This window comes from Pongo pygmaeus, chromosome 1 (assembly GCF_028885625.2).
Source record: "Pongo pygmaeus isolate AG05252 chromosome 1, NHGRI_mPonPyg2-v2.0_pri, whole genome shotgun sequence".
NCBI lineage: Eukaryota > Metazoa > Chordata > Mammalia > Primates > Hominidae > Pongo > Pongo pygmaeus.
Genome location: NC_072373.2, coordinates 108,387,027 through 108,400,177, shown reverse-complemented (window position 1 = coordinate 108,400,177; position 13,151 = coordinate 108,387,027). Strand labels below are relative to the sequence as shown.

The window sequence follows — 13,151 nt, the reverse complement described above, 5'->3', positions numbered from 1 at the left end:
TCTCCTTGTGTGAGTTTTGGTAGACTGTGTCTTTCAAGAACTTGGTCCACTTCATCAAGTTATCAAATTTGTGAGCGGAGAATTGTTGATAATCTTCATCTGTTATCCTTTTAATATCCGTGAGATCAGTAGTGAGGACCTTCTTTTCTTCTTGTTATTTGTTATTTGTATCTTCTCTCATTGTTTCTTTGTTCACCAGCTGGATGTTTATCAATTTTATTGATTATTTTAAAGAACTACGTTTTGGTTTTGTTGATTTTTCTCTATTGATTTCTGGTTTTCAATTTCCTTGATTTCTCCTCTAATTTTTATTGTTTCTTGCTTTCCACTCACTTTGGATTTAATTTTTTCTTGTTTTTTGAGTTTCCTAAAGTGTAAGTTCAGATTATTGATTGTAGATCTTTTTTTCTTTGCTACCATATGCATTGAATACTATGAATTTCTTTCTAAGCACCAATTTTCCTGCACCCAGAAATTTTTTATAAGTTGTATGTTTATTTTCATTTAGCTCAAAATATGTAATTTGCCCTGAGACTTTTTCTTGACCCATGTGTTACTAGAAGTGTATTGTCTGATCTCCAGTTTTGGGGTTTTCCAGCTACCTGTTGTTGATTTCTACTTCAGTTTCATAATTTTAATGGAGGGCATATTTGGTATCATTTCTATCCCATTAAATGTGTTGAAGTGTGTTTTATGGGCCAGAATGTGGTGGATCTTGGTGAACACTCCATGTGACCCTAAAAAGAATATGTATTCTGCTCTTGTTGGATGAAGTAATCTAAAAAGTCGGTTGGATCCAGGTGACTAATGGTGGTGTCCGGTTTCACTACATCTTTATTGATTTCCTGCCTGCTGGATCTGTCAATTACTAATGCTGAAGTCTCCCACTGTGATAGTGAATCTGTCTATTTGTCCTTGCAGTTCTATCAGCTTTTGCCCCTGATATTTAGATGCTCTGTTGTTAGGTGCATATCATTTAAGGATTGTCATATCTTCTTGGAGAAGTGACCTCTTTATCATTATGTAAAGACTCTCTTTATCCCCACGATTTTCCTCCCTCTGAAGTCAGCTCTGTCTCAAATTAATGTAGCTAATGTAGTTTTTTTGTTTTTTGTTGGTTTGTTTGCTTTTGTTTTTGTTTTGTTTTTTGTTTTGACTGAGTTTCGCTCTTGTTGCCCAGGCTGGAGTAGAATGGCACAATCTCAGCTCACTGCAACATCCGTCTCCCAGGTTCAAGCGATTCTCCTGCCTCAGCCTCCCAAGTAGCTGGCATTAAAGGCATGCGCCACCATGGCCGGCTAATTTTGTATTTTTAGAAGAGATGGAGTTTCACCATGTTGGTCAGGCTGGTCTTGAACTTCTGACCTCAAGTGATCCACCTGCCTCGGTCTCTCAAAATGCTGGGATTACAAGTGTGAGCCACAGCACCCAGCTGCTACTCCAGTTTTCTTTTGATTATGATGGGTATGATTATTTTTCTCCATCTCTTCACTTCTAATACCTCTGTGTTTTTTTATTTAAAGTAGGTTCGTTGTAGACGACATATAGTTGGACCTCATTTTCCATTCTGCCAGTCTCTGTCTTTTAATTGGTGTACTTGGACCATTCACATTTAAAGTGACTATTGATATCATTGGATTAATATGTACCATATGTGTAACTGTTTCTATTTTTTGACTTTCTTCATTGTTTCCTTTTGTGTCTTTTACTCTTTTTCTACCTTCTCTGGCTATAATTGAACGTGTTATATGATCCCATTTTTTTCTTCTCTCTTACAATACAAATCCCATTTCTTAAAAGAAAAATGGTGTTTTTGTTTTCACCCTATTGCTTGCCATATATACTCACAAATAATCTAAGTCAACTTAAAGTAATGTTATGATGCTTCATGGGTCATGCAGGTACCTTAAAAACAAAATTCCTGATTCCTTTCTTACCACCTTTTAAAACATTGCTCTCATTCATTTGATGTATTAATAACTTATAATCATCCAATCAATTATTGCTGTTTATCTTATTTTGACAGACGGTTATATGAATTAAGAATAAACATAACAAAATATTTTATTTTTAACTTCATTTATTCTTTCTCTAACTTGCTTCCTTCGTGTAGATATGTCTTTAACCTTTGTGGTTTTTTCTTCTTTCTGAAGAACTTCTTTTAACCTTTCATGGAAGACAAAATTACTGGTGACAAATTCTCTCAATTTTTGTTTGTCAAGAAAGTCTTTTATTTCTCCTTCACGTTTGAAGGGTAATTCTACAGAATACTAGGTTAACAGCGTTCTTTTTCCTCCAATACTAAATATGTCAGCTGCATGCTGTTCTTGCTTGCATGGTTTATGAAGAGAAGTCTAATGTAGTACTCATCCTTGTTCTTCTAAGGTAAGGTGTTTTCTTTCTTCAGCTTCTCTCAAGATGTTCTTTTGTCTTTGATTTTCTACACTTTCAATATTATATGTTGGATGCTTAATTGCATGTGTAAATTTGGCTGGGCCATGGTGCCCAGATATTTGGTCAAGTATTATTCTGATATTTCTGTGAAGGTGTTTTTTGATGAAATGAGACATTGAAATCAGTCAACTTTGAGTAAAGCAGATGACCCTCCATAGTGTGAGTTGGCCTCATCTAGTCAGGTCAAGGCCTTAATAGTATAAAGCCTGACCTCCCCCTAACAAGGAGGAATTCTGCCAGCAGATTCCCTTTAGACTTGAACTGCAACTCTCTCTCCTGAGTCTCCAGCCTACTCGCCTACCTCATCAGATTTGGTCTCACCAAGCATCCACAATTGTATGAGCCAATTCTTTAAAATCAGTCTCAATCTCTCTCTCTCTCTCTCTCTCTCTATCTGTCTCTCTTCTCTCTTTCTCTCTCTCTCTCTCCTCTCCATCTTCATCTCTATCTTCTATTATGAGACATGGCAGGTAAAGAAGATAGAGAAAAGAAAACAAATCATGTAATTGTCACATGGAAATATTTGATGTTGAAAATTATAATTTAGGCCGGGGGTGATGGCTCATGCCTGTAATCCAGCACTTTGGGAGGCTGAGGCAGGCAGATCATGATGTCAGGAGATAGAGACCACAGTGAAACCCCGTCTCTACTAAAAATACAAAAAATTAGCCAGGCGTGGTGGCTGGAGCCTGTAGTCACACCTACTCGGGAGGCTGAGGCAGAATGGCATGAACCTGGGAGGCAGAGCTTGCAGTGAGCCGAGATCGCACCACTGCACTCCAGCCTGGGCGACAGAGCGAGACTCTGTCTCAAAAAAACAAAAACAAAAAAAAAGAGAAAATTATAATTTAAAACATATAAACCAAATATTAGAAGTGTGTCTAGTTCAAAGGGGAAAAGCTGTCAAGAACATTTTAGCGCAAGATTAAACTTGACCTATATAACCCTTCCTAAATGCCAAAGGCATACACAGACAAACACGCACACTATCAGAGAATACAAATAACTAGAACAAAAAAATGTAGTAAATACAATCTGCTACATATGGTAAACATAGCCTACAATGTGGAAGAGTTTAGAAAATAAACACGGAAATAAAAATGTTTTTATTAATTCGCATCATTACCTACCAAAACCAATCAACATAATAAAAGATTATAACATTGAATGTAAAAAAACAATTCACCAGTCCAAAGTGATAGACAAAAAATTTTAGTTGTATGGATTAAAGTTAACTGTGGACAAAAATTAAAACCCAGGTAGGAAATTTTTTTTTCAACAACAGAAACTAGCAAAAACAAGGATATAGTAAAAACTGAAATAGAAAATTTCCAGTGTAGAGATATGAATATAATAATTGACACAGGCAGGGATGATTAGTGAATGATAAAATATTTAGAGGATGATCATTAGAATACAGGACATTTATACTTTTAAAAACCACTTTCCCAATTATTTCATTAAAAATAAGGTGTCTCTAAAAGGGACAGGTCTTCTAGATTCCTCCTTAACCAAGTGACAGTCCTAGTATCACGATAATGGTGATGGACAAACTGGACCTTCTCTGCCTGCAGATGGGCTGAGGTAGGAAACTCTCAGGAGTGACTCTGCAGTGTTCCTGGCAAAATGTTTAGGCTGAATTTAATCATGAAGGCATTTTTGGACAACTTCAGAATGTAGATCATTGAGCCAGGCAGCTGACCTGTCCTCTACAAACAAGTCCATGTCACCACCATCAATGACAACAACAAAAAGATGAGGAGATATTTTTGGTTCAAAATAACTAAAGAAATGTAGCTACATTATCTTTTTACTTTTTTTGAACCCAAAATGTCTCTTCTCCTTTTTGTTGTGTGATTCGTGGTGACATTGACTGTGTGAAGGAGACAGGTCAGTTGTCCTACTCAGTGTTCTACATTCTGCAGTTGTCTGGTGATTACCTCCTATGAAATTCAAGCTAAGCATTTTTAGCAAGAACATGGCATTGTTCATATTTTGCACCAGCAAAGTCTCTGTTGTCTACAGGATGGAAGTGAGAGGAGCAGGGCTAAAGCCTCTCAATGCTGTTTGTCCATCTGGCTTTGGTCTTCCTAAGTATTGATATCAAGTGGAGGCTGCAGGACTGTGGCTTCTCTAACCAAAGGAGCCTAGTGGGTTAACAATTGTCAAGAGCAGTCAGTGGTTCTGAAATACAATCCTTAGCCATGGATCCCTCCTGTGTTGTTTTGAGCTTTCAATTGCTTTGCTCTTTTAGTTTTTTTCATCAAACGAAAATGCTTTTTGTGACATCCGTTCTTTCTTTTCATTGTTCCAGCAGCATTTAGTATCTGTAGGAGACAGAGAAGGAAAGATCAAATGGGCATCTTTGTCAGGTCCTGCTGATGGCTGAGTCTAGAGGGACTGCTAAGCAGTGATAGTCCAGGGGCAAACTGAGCTCCCGCTAGGAGGATGAGCTGAAGGGTGAGCCTCAGGCTGGGTGAAGAGGCAAGTGCCATCCACAAGTGAAAAGTAAATGCCCCTGAACTTCCAGTCAGCTTGAGGTGAAGGATATAGGGACCCCAGCTCTGCCCAACCAGCAGCCGGTGACATCAGCCCCTTTCCTCCTGATTCCTTCTGTCTGGAGCAGAGTGATGGCTTTTCACACCTCTCAGTGAGGATGTTCTCAGCATCAACCATGAAAGCTCAGAAACAGAGGGCTGCAGAAGGAAAAGACCTTTTGCAGAGAAACCCACCCCCTTACAACTCCATGTCACCGTCTCTTAGGGAAGGGTGAGCGGGCCATGGAAAGAACCCTGGAGGTGAGATACAGGAAGGACCTCAGACCACATCCACATCCAGTTCTTCCTTTTACAACAGAGGAGCAGTGATGCCACAGGGCTGACTTAACTAAAGCCACATGACTTGCTATTGACAACCCTGAAACTAGAACCCATGCATGAAGTCCCTTTCAATAAGTTGGCGAGAAGGGAGAGTCAATTCTCCAATCTGGAGTTCTCGACAGTCACTAGAGGTTGCTGGGTCACCTTGGCTAGGATAGGAATGAGCTTTTACAAAGAAATATGATGTCACTGCTGCTTGTTTTGTTGGTAAAATAAAAAATGAGAAAAAGACAAAAGAAATATTATGTGTTCTTCTAAAAAGGATCAGAAAAAAAGGAAAAGGAAAGAGTCAAATGGAATTACAAAGGAAGAGTTGTGATTGTAACCATGGACCAACTTATTATCCCTAATTCCCTGAAGTTGATTCCATACCTGGTTACATCTTAAGGCATTTCTAGAAATCTTCTCAATATCTGATCGACAAAACTCTGAAGTAGAAAGTGAAAAGGATTAGTTTGTATTTTATTACATTCTCTCCTCCCTGTTATATTTTTCCCAAAGTGGTTTGTTGGGAAAGATTTCTTTTTAGTATTTTATGCCAGCGTCAAGGGTAGCATTAAAAAGTACTCATATATCATCTCTTCCTGAGTTTCAGTTTTATAATTATTATTATCATTTCTTTTTTTTTTTTTTAGATAGAGTCTTGCTCTGTCACCCAGGCTGGAGTGTAGTGGTGCAATCTCAGCTCACTGCAACCTCTGCCTTCTGGGCTCAAGCGATTCTCCTGCCTCAGCCTCCCAAGTAGCTGGGATTACAGGCACGTGCCATCACGCCCGGCTAATTTTTGTATTTTTAGTAGAGACAGGGTTTCACCATGTTGGTCAGGCTGGTCTCGAACTCCTGACCTCAGGTGATCCACCCTCCTCGGCCTCCCAAAGTGTTGGAATTAAGAGACATGAGCCACCACGCCCGGCTGAGTTTCAGTTTTTACTTATTATTATATTCTCTCTAGTTGAGTGAGAACTACGTGTTCTCTTTGAGGATTTGGCTGAATGACAAGAACTGAGCAAAGCAGAATTTTTACATTGCAGTGCTGAACCCATTCATGGGCTCTGAAATCAGTGTGTGGAAATGTAAACTGCAAAATTTATTTTAAAATTGAAAAGAAGGCCGGGCATAATGGCTCATGCCTAAATCCCAGATCTTTGGGAGGCCGAGGTGGATGGATCACCTGAGGCCAGGAGTTCGAGACCAGCCTTCCCAACATGGTGAAACCATGCCTCTACTAAAAAAATACAAAAATTAGCCAAGTGTGGTGGCATGCACCTGTAATCCCAGCTACTCAGGAGTCTGAGTCATGAGAATTGTTGAAGCTGCGAGACGGAGGTTGCAGTGAGCCAAGACTGCACCACTGCACTCCAGCCTGGGTGACAGAGCGAGACTCTGTCTTAAAAATAAAATAAAATAAAACATAAAATACAATAAAATAAAATTGAAAAGAAAATACTAAATTTGAATATGTGTAACATACGAGGTATTGTTTTCTGTATACTGGGTTTCAATATAATGACTATTTCTTATTTTACTTGTATTTAAAATTAAGCAAGTGTGCTTTAAGTAGAGAGACTATAGGTCTAATCTACCTATTTTCTTGTTTTTCTTTTTGATTTTTTTCTGCATTCTACAAATTCTACTATTGAGAGATGAATACAGATCGCATCAATGTCTGATGGATGCTCAGCCTTTTGTGTGGAGTAGCCACACATGTGGTCATCTCCATGTTGAAAACCTGAGGTCAGAGTAGACCAGTGGTCCTTGTCATCTTCCGTTGTATATTAGAATATAATGGAAGTTTTTAAGAGGTACTGATGCTCAAATCACACCCCAGACCATTTAAGTGAGAATCTCAAGATGTCAGTTCAAGGCATTCATCTTTATTGAAATCTCACCAGGTGCTTATTTCATGGTAGCAGGATTTAGAGACAGTGAATGAACCAACCTGATTTCCCATCATTTTCTTTCCTATCCTCAGTTCTCTCATGATTGCCTTCATTCTCTGTGGCTCTATGGATTTTAGTATTTCTTCTACAATTTCAGTTAAATCTCTCACTTGGGCTGGTCTGAGGCAAAGTCTGTCCTGTAGATAGGTTCTTGTCTATCATCTTGTGTAGACATAAAGCTGGCCCCTGGACTCACTTTTCTCAAAGTTAATTCACTAAATGCTCTCGTATTTCTCTGTCCTCAAGATTCACCTGAGTTGTGTTTTAGATTCTAACTGAGCTTGTAGAAGTAGATATGTGAATAAAAAGGAGAGAGGTGAGAATGTACCTCGTGGTCTATGCAGGTTCAAAGTCCTGCCCTGCCCTCTGCGTCTACCTTTGGCTGAGGTCTCTTTGGAATGTCATAAATGTTCTCCAGTTAAAGTCAGCTAAGTGACTCCATGAGGAGCAGACACAGTCCCTGGAAACTTCATCCATGTTGGCATAAGTTTGCCCATCTACAGCTGAAGACACATCTGACTCTAGGCTAGTAGGGAACTCTCAAAGTGACCCAGGTTCTAATTTAGTTTTTGATTTGGGGTTCTTAGTGCTCATTTTTAACACTTCTCATTCCCATGTACAAGGTGAGGGTTAAAGTTTGACTTAGTTGGGTTGCTCAAAAGCTGTCCCAAGAGAAAAATCTGTGTATAAATGACATATTAAAGCAATGCTCCCAGCAGAAAAGGGCAATGGAGTTTGGGATGCAGGAAGGAAAGGCAAATTACTCAAGCTGTGTGATTCCAGGCAAAGAATCCTGTGTTTAGCAGCTCACACCATGCACTTGGAAGGGGACAAGGAAGCTGGGCTCTCCTGCGGCCGTGAGAAGGATTCTCAGGACAGCAGCAGTGGGAACAGAGCAGAGTTCAGAGAGTGAACAGGCGATGAGGACCAGAAAGCCTGGCAGGGTGGCAGCCCATGAGACACAGAGATTAGACCAGACGTGACAGCAGCTGCTGGAGAGAACAAATAGGGAAGAGAAAAGCCGTGGGAGAAGGAGCTGTCATCACAGACAGAGAGAAATAAGGAGTGAGTGCAGCTAAGAGCCACAGATGTGATTACCTTCGTACCCTAAGCTTGCAGGCCGGGGAATCTGCATGCCAGTCTCCACTTGCTGAATGGAAGTTTTCTTTTGATCATCTTCGGTTTTAGGACACTTGAGGCATGAATGTGGCCAATGACTTGATGCCCATGTGTGTTGTCAGCTGAGCCTTCAAGAGCATCCCCTTCCAGCTGGGGAGGGTTCTTCATTCCAAGGGAAGGCTCTAAACCCAGCTCTGAAAATGGAACCACACCCAACAGCGTTCACTGTCATCCATGATCTTACTGTGACTTTCTCTTCCACCCAAGAGGAACATCAGAGATGGAAAGCGGCCTTGAACAAGAAAATCCAAGGGGTAAAGGGAAGCCAAGAAAGACGTTTGGGTACTTTCTGTATTGTTGATTTTTCATGCATCACCCAGTAATGACAAGATTGCCAGGAAGAAAAGGTGATCCCAACTGACAAACATATTCAAAAAATTTAGGATTAATAAACCCAAATAGCTTCCAGGTAGATAAGGCAAAGGCAAGGAAATCACACTGGATACAGGCTGTGTTTTGGGAGAGAGGAGATTCTAAAAATCAAGCAAAATCAACGTTAAATGAACATATGAGAGAAAAGAATTGGGAAGACTAAACATGGGATATTGATGAAATGATTATACAGATAGGTATATTGCATATATCTACATTTTATTAAAAATACATGCCAAATATGCATAATGTATATAACAAATGACATAAATGCATATATTTATATATAAAAATCTATTGGAAGAAATTATTACATAGGGATGTGGAAGATGTTGAATTAACATTATAATCACTAACATTATAATCTAGTCCATTGAAATTGGAAAAAATTTTGGAAAAATAAGACTAATGAGAGAGAGAAGACATGGTGAGAAACAAATGCCCTAGTAGACAGCAGAGAGAAGTCACTAGAGAATGAAACAAAAGGCATTCATTCTGTCCTCTTGCCTGGAGCCTGGTTAGTGCTCTGGACTCCTGGGAAAGCCAGCAGGTAAGAGTGTTGGAGCCAGCGGGGTGAGTCCTGACTAGGGGTGTGGGAATCCATGGAGAAGCAAAAGAGACATCAGTGGGAAGAAATCAGTTTAAATACTCGAAGTTATCAGGGCATGTGTCAGGGACTATGCATCCCCCGACACTCACTGAACGTCTTCCATGTGTCCTCTCCACGGACCCAGATGGTGCTCGTTACCTCAAGTGACCCTCCTTCCTCCTGAGGACATGGGTCCCTTATTCCTCAGCTGGGGGCATCACCTGACATACAAGCACCTGGCAGCCCCAGGGGCTCCAGGAGGGGATATTAAGTGGGACAGAGAGTAAGAATGAACACGACCCAGTAGAGATGGGGTTTCACCATGTTGGCCAGGTTGGTCTCGAACACCTGACCTCAAGTGATCTGCCTGCCTTGGCCTCCCACTGTGCCCAGCCGCAGCTAATTTTTTCTATTTTTAGTAGAGACAGGGTTTCCCTGTGTTGGTCATGATGGTCTTGAACTCCTGGCCTCAAGTGATCTGCTCATCTGGGCCTCTCAGAGTGCTGGGATTACAGGCGTGAGCCACCGCACCCGGCCAAAAAACAACCATCTTATTTTGTGCTTTTAGTTTGGTCCACCAGATCTGTGTTTCTTTTTCTCACCTTTTTTGCCTTTCTTTTGAACTGATTATTTTTTCTTACCATCTATTTTTTTCCTTTTCTGTTGATATGAAAATAATATACTGTTTTTCTATTCTTTGAGCAGTGGCTCTCTGGCTCTAGAAATCACACAACATTCACCCTTTCTTTAGCAAAGTCTTTTTTTTTTTTTTTTTAATTTAAAGACAGGGTCTCACTTTGTGGCCCAGACTGGAGTGCAGTGATGCAATCACAGCTCACTACATCCTCAACTTCCCCAGCTTAAATGATTCTCCCACCTCAGCCTCCCCAGTAGCTGGGACTACAGGCACATACCACCACACCTGGCTAGTATTGTTGGTTTATTTTTTGTATCAACGAGGTCCCGCTATATTGCCCAGGCTGGTCTCAGACTTCTAGGCTCAAGCAATCCTCCCACCCTGGCCTCCCAAAGTGCTGGGTTTACAGGTGTGGTCTAATGTTAATCAGTACCTTTACTGTCCTTCTGGAATGAGTATAAGGACCTTAGAATAATTTTTTTTTTTTTTTGAGATGGAGATTTGCTCTTGTCCCCCAGGCTGGAGTGCAATGGTGCAATCTCGGCTCATGGCAACCTCCATCTACTAGGTTCAAGCGATTCTCCTGCCTCAGCTTCCCGAGTAGCTGGGATTACAGGTGTGCACCACCACACCCAGCTAATATTTGTATTTTTAGTGGAGATGGGGTGTGGATGGATTACCTGAAGTCAAGAGTTCAGGACCTTAGAATAACTTAACAAAACTTCCCTTTCTCCCTAGTTTCTGGCTGGCAACAGGTAGTTGCTATAAATTTTAATTCTGTGTATTTTAACACTCTGTAAGACATGCATATTATGGCTTTTAAGGTCAATATTTATGTTTACCCATATATTTACCATTTTTAAAGTTCTTAATTCTTTCTGTGTCTCTGACCCTTTAGCCTAAGTCAGTTGGTTGTGAATTCTCTCAATTCTTGTTTGTCTGAAAATGCCTGTATTTTACTTTCATGGTTGAAGAATATTTTGCTGGCTATAAAGTCCTATAATAGTTTTTATTTTCTATAAGAACATGGAGAATATATTCCCATTTTTCCTTTGGCTTTTATTTTTGTGCTTTAGAAACTTAAATTAAAATTTTTTTTTCTAGATGCTATAAAGATTTTTTCACTTTTTCTTTTGTTTTCTGCAATATCTCAGGGTGAGTCTTGGTGTAGATTTCTTTTTTCTTTATCCTGCATGGGATTCTTAAGTTCTGTGAGTCAGTCCTCCAAAGTTCTCAGCCATTTTAGCCATAAAAATTTAAATATTGCCTTTGCTCCATTTCTCTCTCTTTTAAAACTGCAATTAAATATATGTTGGACTTTTTCAGGATGTCCCCCCTCTCTCTTATCCTCTCTGCTATATTTTCTATGTTTTTGTCTCTTTGTGCTATAATATGGAAAGTTTATTCTGACTTATTTTTCTGTTCAATAATTCTTTCTTCAGCTATGTCTAATATGCCCTTAAACTCACTCAATTAATTCATAATTTATTATTATATTTCCCGTTTTCAAAATTATGTCACTTTTCTCCCTCAGTGTCTTTCTGAAATTTTGAAGCTTTTCTTTTCTTTCTTTCTTTTCCTTTTTTTTTTTTCTTTTTTAAGGCTTGGTAGGCATAGTTGTTTTCTAGTTGGTATCTAATAATCCCAATATATGATAAACAGTCTTTGTTCATCTGTTTCTACTATCTTCTTGTTTTAACTGGTTCTTGCTCATGGTATCTTGTTTCCTATGCATTTTGTTTTCTTTGTGTGCTATTCAATGTATTTTAGGAATACTTTGAGACATAAGATGATAGTGCCTCTTACAAGAGAGTATTTTAATTTGTTTCTGCCAGGATTCTAGAGATGCTACTAACGCAGGACTATCTTAATCTAAGTTCAAGGCTTCAGGTTCCCTAAAAGAGCCAAATGATGAGAAGCTAGGCTGCAAGTCTTTTGAAGGACTGGTTTAATTCTGGTTTACCCTTACCCTTAAGTGATAACCTTGCTAGGTTCTACCTTACAGTGGCAGGTGGTTTATCTGAGTCTTAAGCTTAGGTGGACCCTGAGCTTTAAGTCTTGTTTCCTCTGCCCTGAAAGACACCCACCTGCCCTAAGCAAATGCAGTTTAACAGTTATTTCTTCCAGATAAGCAAATCTCATTAGCGCCAGACAGATTTTAATATAGGGGCTTCATTTTTTCTAGATTTCGACTGGATAATTTCTTATTTGATTAACTATTTGGTGCTTTTGGAAGGTGTGGGTTTTCAAAAAATATATTTCCCAATTTCATTTTAGTTTTTCTCAGCAGTGGGGTTACTCTGAGATAACTAGTCTACCACTATAGGAAATAATATGTATCTATTTTTATATTTCAGTCTTTGGCACGGTTCTGGTCATTCAATATTTGTTAAAGAATGATGATATGTATGGCCATGGGCATTGGAATCAAGTTGTAGAAGCTATGGTTTCTTTCTTCAAGGAACTTATCATTTAATAAGTGAAGAAAAAAATCACAAATAAAACTTAAATAATGACTATACTTTCTTTGTAGAAGTGTAAATTAATATACCTTTTTGGAGAAAAATTTGGCAATGCTTATCAAAATTAAATATACCCTTTGGCTAAATTCCACATCTAAGAATTTATCTGATGTATACTCCACACATACTTGGACAGGTGCTTAAAGATGTGTATATGAGTACTTTTTATTGATAATAGCATGTTTGTAATACAAAAGACAAAAAGGTCTAAATATCTATTGAGATGGGACTGATGAAATAAATTGTGATATATTATAATGTAATGAAATAATGTGCAGCCATTAAAAAGAATGAGAGAAGATTAACATGTATTGATAAGGAATAATTTGCATGAAATATTTAAGTGAAAACAAAGAAATAAACAAGAAGCTTGATAGGACAGTTGACCCTTGAACAATTTGTCGTTAGGGGCACCTACCCCCTCAACACAGTTGCAAATTTGCGTATGACTTTTGACTCCCCCAGAACTTAAAAATCAATAGCCTACTATGGATTGGAAGCCTTACTAATAACATACACAGTCAATTAACACATACATATTTTGTGTGTTTGTGTGTTATATACAATATTCTTAAATTA

The 13,151-nt window shown here is 38.9% G+C and overlaps 1 protein-coding gene and 1 long non-coding RNA gene across 2 annotated transcripts in view; both read right to left on the bottom strand.

The window, feature by feature from the left end:
* LOC129015142 (neuroblastoma breakpoint family member 11-like) overlaps positions 1–13,151 on the bottom strand; it is a 2,260,169-nt gene that overhangs the window by 809,134 nt on the left and 1,437,884 nt on the right.
* Positions 8,379–13,151, bottom strand: part of LOC134739492 (uncharacterized) — a 33,010-nt gene continuing 28,237 nt past the window's right edge. Inside the window, exon 3 of the long non-coding RNA XR_010126186.1 lies at positions 8,379–8,586. This is a non-coding gene — a long non-coding RNA (uncharacterized LOC134739492). The remainder of the gene's footprint in view (positions 8,587–13,151) is intronic.